The 5,792-nt window shown below is 41.0% G+C and overlaps 1 pseudogene; it reads left to right on the top strand.

The window, feature by feature from the left end:
* Positions 1 to 3,196: 3,196 nt before the first annotated feature.
* Positions 3,197 to 5,379, top strand: LOC124684361 (annotated as a pseudogene).
* Positions 5,380 to 5,792: the final 413 nt, after the last annotated feature.

Below are 5,792 nucleotides of genomic sequence, written 5' to 3'. Positions count from 1 at the left end.
GGCCGAAAACAGCCGGCACGTACGCGGCGGAGCACGCTCCTGCTCTCCCGCGCGGCAAGAACGGAGCCGACGCCGACTACTGCGGCGCTACGGCCGTGGGGCGGCGCTAGGGGTGGGGGTGGTGCCGTCGCACTAGGGCAGGAAAGAAGGGGAACAAGAAGCAAATCAAAGCGGTCGATTTCACTGTCCCTGACATGCGGGACCGGGTAAGAAATGGAGGACGCTCGGAGCGACCGCCGAGCGTCCGCGGAGACGCAAACCTGGCGCATATTTGGGCCAGGTTTGCGTCTTTACGGACGGCCCGGTCACTTTGCGTCGCCCCGCTGGAACAGGCCCCAGACGCATTTCCGGTCACGGCGGACGAAAACGGTCGCTCAGCGTCCGTTTGCGTCGCGCCGCTGGAGATGCCCTTATGCTTCCCAATCTAATGTACAGTATTTGTGATAGTGGGTTTTTATGTGGTAGAATACCTTTTTTACATTTCCCTGCAACACAACTACATCAAACGATAATGAGGGAAATGTCTCAAACACAACCATGGTCCCGAGCTCACTTGAGACAACCAGCTTATATGCGGAGGTGGTGTTTTGGCACACCCGTGCATATGCACATATTATAGAAAATAATAAAAAAACAATTTTAAAAATGTTAAAAAAATCTGACATAAAATTTTTGGTATACATCGTGACATCCTATGTTCGCTCACAAGTTTTCGTGGAAAAACAATATTTTGGGTGATGTGTACAAAAAAGACAAAAAAAATGCCATGTATGTAGTCGTGTTACATCATCAAAATTTGTCTTTTTTACAGGAGCCATAGAAAAATATTTTTTTTGAAAAATTGTGCACCAACATAAAATATCTAGATATACATGTAAAAATTTAGTTTAGAATTTTTTAATATTTTAAAATATGGATTCACATAATGGGAGCATATGATCCTATGAACCAAAGTGCATTTCCCCGTATATGCTTCTTTATTGAGGTTGCTTGTATAGCCCAAGATGGGTGGAAGCGACTGACCGAGTGTGGACTTTTGTTGGATGAGCTACATATAGCTTTTTTTTAAGAATTTCAAAGATGGCATTCTAATTTTTTTTAAAAAAAACTGAAAACAAATATAGATGTAGGCAATGTTTAGTTCTACAATTGTGTAAAATTTGAACGTGAGATACCATATAATCGAGGTAGCACAAAAATAACAAAATCTGGTAGATTTTGAGATTGTGAGAATTTGTACTATTCACTATTATAGATATCAGAATTTATTATTTTTGCATAGCTTCGAATATAAAGTATTCCGAGTTGAAATTTGCATGTACATATAGATTTATTTTCAGATTTTTTGAAACTTAAAAATATTATTTTTGATTTATTTTAAATGAGCTACATATAGCTCGAGCTACGTTTGTGGTTTTTTCGGGTGGGACCTACATATATAGGAATATGTATACTGCATGAGAGGTAGGAGGAAATAAAGTCGATAATAATTACTCATGGACAAGATGAATGGTGTTTAGGTCAATAGGTCCTAGACGAGTTACTTGTTTGCTATCACGGTTTTGATACCAAGTAATCTGCATATTGTTTTCTTAAATATCGTATCTTAGAATCATATCCCTCTACCAAGATAGTAGGAGGTTTTAAATTTTAGAGTTAATTCCAGTTTTTACCCCCTAATTTAATATTTTTGACATTAATTACCTCATTTAATATATTTTTATTCATATTACCTCTTTTAGCAAAAAATTTGCCATTTCTTACCCTCACTAAGATTTTACACTTGATATGGCATGTGGGTTCCGATGGACAATTTTCCTCAGGCCAGCACCCAAAAACAACTTGAATTGAAACAAAATCTGTCAGCAACTACCATCTTCTGGGAAATATAATCATCACATCAGCTATGTGCATGTTCGTGTGCGTGTGTCCGAGTTGAGTTAGATGCATTACCGAGTAGTATGGTACTATGGTGCCCCAGCTTTGCCTTGTAAGTATATAATCAAGTGTAACAATCACGTAATCTTGATACCACACGCTGGAAGTATGAAGTAAGAAGCACACATGTTACTGTCTGTGTTCAATCAATTCACATCGTCTCAATGTGTTCACTGCAATATTTCATCTGAGCCAACACAACAACTTTGTGGAGTTCCACATTTTCTTGGTAAACACACCGTCTTACATGAAGGATATATCTCACATAGTCCGGAATCACTACCTCGGTCCTAATATCCCGACGAGTCTCCTGCCATCAACAATTACTGCGTCGAAGCAGTGCATACATACACCTAACGAAATTGAGTAAAATATCGATCATAGCTCAGATATCACATGCGTCGTGTACCTGGCAATTGGAAACCACCTAGCAAATCACTCACAAACTTTTAAAAAGGGTAAAATCTGGCAAAACTTTCACTAAATGGAGTAATATGGATGAAAAACTGTTAAATGGGGTAATTAGTGTCAACATTTTCAAAATAGAGGGTAAAAACTGAAATTTACTCTAAATTTTATACAAAAGTTGTGTGCATCATATTGATGCAGAGGCTGAAGGTAGAACCTTTATTTTGGAAAAAAAATTATGTATAAAACTAAATCAAATAAATTAAAACTTAATTCTTAATCATTTAAACTTAATTCTGTAGCAACACTAGTTATATACTTGTAGATTGCATTAGTTGTCATGTTGATGGTAGCTTTCGTGTGAACAATCGTGAGCATATATAGGTCTGTATACAAGTGAACATTGCAAACAGTGTGTTATTTTACAAAGTAATGCACATCTTTGGAAAGCTAGAGTAAATTACAACTATCACAACTGAAACGAATTCGATGGGTCAGTACCAGTTTTATTAATTTTTTCAAATCAGTACCATTTCTGAGGCAGGAAACAACAAATGGAGCAAAACCTCGACAGTGTTTTTACCTTTATGGCCCCAGTGTTAGTGGAGGAGCTGAGATGGAGATGAGCCCACCTGTTAGTACCACTTTTTTATTTTCTGTTCTTTTAATTCCTCTCTCTATGTCTTGCGGGGAACTTCCTCCCTCCGGTAAATCAAACGAGCGGACCTTATGGCGCCCGTCCCATATCGTGGCTGCATGTTCTATTGGAGATTCGCGCTATTGGGCCCACTCGCTCAAGCAGTTGACCCCTACCTCCGGAGCGATACATCTAGGGACGACAGCGATACACGAGCTATGAAGGACACAGCGGATGCGAGATACATGGCGTTGGCAGGTCCTCGCCGTCCTTGCTCTGCCGCGGCATGGACCTGACCGGGACCCCCACTCACTGCCCCTGTCCTCCCGTTTCGAATTTGGATCTCATGGTCATACTCTTCTCCTTCCTTCATCCTCCTCAATCCGGCAGACCTCTCCATGCGAGATCTGTGCTTATGTTTGGGTTTCTGGTCGATTTGGTCTGGAATCTCGAGGCGGGCGGCTCGAATTGAGGAGTCCGGCTCTCTGAGCTGATCTGACCATGGCTTTGTTTGATTTTGTTTCAGTTGAGGCCGAGGCAAAGACCACTTTGCCGGAGCAGAGGGAGATAGGGAGGAGACCATGGAGTTGTTCCCGCAGAGCTTCGGCCTGGGTGTCGTGCAGGACGCAGCTGCCCCTGATGCTACCAGGTACCGAACCACGCTACTTTCCTCTGCTCCATTTTTAGCCTTGTGGGCTTCTTCCGCCTGCTAGTCCCGTGTGAATCTCTCTCACAACAGTCAGATGTTGGACCTTTGTACGTGTTCAGTTTATCTGAATCGGGACCGGATGTTGCAAAGAGATATTGTTCTTGGACTGATATCTATTTGAGAGTAATTGCCAGAATTTATTTTTCATACTAGTTGCAATTAAACTGCTCTTTGGATTAAAATACCCTCTTCTTAGATAGATAAACTGAGAGCATGCATGCCCAGAGTCCTTATCCTGGAGCATGTGGATTCCGAGGGAAAGTGTATGTGGTATGTCCATTGTGGTTCTTCCGATCTTCAGCTTGGGGTGTTTGTGCAGCTAGCAGATTACCAGGGGGTCATTTATTTGGCCCAGGGTGAAATCTTACATTAGAATTATGAAGCACAAAGCTTACTTGATTGATACTCTTCATATATACGTCTCATAGGAGTCTCAAATATATTCTTTCCTCTGGTGTATCTATATTAGCCTAAAACTCGTGTTTTCCATGTTTATTGTACTGACTTGTTTACCTAAAAAATAATCTTGTTATGTATGCTCTGCATTGTAGAAGATCAATTAAGGTACACCGTACGCCTGATGCTCTGCTCGAAGAGAAGTAGTTCATACATGAAACCAGAATGAAATCTCCCTAGTAACCTTTCGCCTTGCTAGTGAAAATAGAGTAGGCAGCTAACGGCTAACGCAAAACTCAAGTGGTGGTAGTCTGCTTGTATACTGATGATTTTTCTGCAAAAAATGTCAGGGAGCAAGAGAAGTAGCAGCTAACTATCTTCTACGGTGGGAAGGTGCTTGTGTTCAACGACTTCCCTGCAGACAAGGCGAACGGCCTGATGCAGATGGCTGGCAAGGGCAACCCTGTCATTCAGAACGTCTCTGCGCCCGTAACTGTTACCAAGGTCCAGGCAGCCGCCCCGGCCCTAGAGAGCAGTTTGCCTGCAGCTCAGGTTGATGCTCACAAGCCTGCTCACGCGAAAACTTCTGGTAATTACCCTGTGCTTTCTTATTGTGGAATATATTTTGATTGTTTAGCATGCATCTTACTGAATCGTACTTATCTTGATTAATGATCAAACCTTTTCTGTCTTTTTAGATATGTCAATTGCTAGGAAGGCGTCACTTCATCGATTTCTTGAGAAGAGAAAGGATCGGTAAGCTGCTCCTTTTGTCATGAACTCATGATTCACAACATGTTCATCTCTTATCGCTGAAGTTTGTGGATCTAACATGTGCTTTTGTGTTCTTGTAGTCTGCATGCAAAGGCCCCATATCAAGATTCTCCTTCAGATGCAACACCGGTCAAGAAGGAGCCCGAGAACCAGGCTTGGCTTGGACTACAGCTAATAATGTTGCGCTGAAGCCAAACCCTGTGTCTGCAAGAGGAGAGCGACGGGAGATCTGGTCTGTGCCATATAATTGCTACCAGTATATTGTTGTATCGACTTACCGAGATACTCGAAGGATGTTGTTTTGATTTTTGAAGGAAGGTATCTATCCCAAAACCAGAGGGATGAATTGTTTTTTTTTTGTTATGTAGTGATTACTTTAAACCCTCTAGAAAGGGAGTTCAAACTGAATTTAATATCCCTTCCCGTCCTTAAGGGATGTCTCTGAATCTGATGTAGTACTACATTATGATAAGTTCTTGTTTTGTGAACAAGCAGATGTGGTTGTTGTATGCATTTATGTGCTACTATCTTCAATAGGCTCCAGTTTTATGTGCTTGGATATCTATTTAGTTAGTTGCTATTGAAATGTGGTTGGAGACACATGGTTGGATATTTTATTAGCTCTAAAAAGAACTTAGGTGCCGTACGATTTTCAATTCGACAACGATATTACTATTGAAATCATGGTTAGATATACACCATTAGCGGATACTTTGAGACCCATATTTGGATATCTTATTAGCTTAAACAAGAACTTCTTAGACACAGATAAATTTCAACTTATTACGAAATTACAATTGAAATATGGTTAGCGATACACCACATCATCGATGGTTACGGTTACTTCGAGATACATGCTAGGATATCTTATTAGCTCAAAAATGAACTCATGCCCAAGATTAGAATACCTATTTGTTCCACATCGAGGTG

The sequence above is a fragment of the Lolium rigidum genome, chromosome 1 (assembly GCF_022539505.1).
Source record: "Lolium rigidum isolate FL_2022 chromosome 1, APGP_CSIRO_Lrig_0.1, whole genome shotgun sequence".
Taxonomy (NCBI): Eukaryota; Viridiplantae; Streptophyta; class Magnoliopsida; order Poales; family Poaceae; genus Lolium; species Lolium rigidum.
Note: the sequence above shows the minus strand (reverse complement) of the source record. Positions and strands in the feature narration are given on the sequence as shown.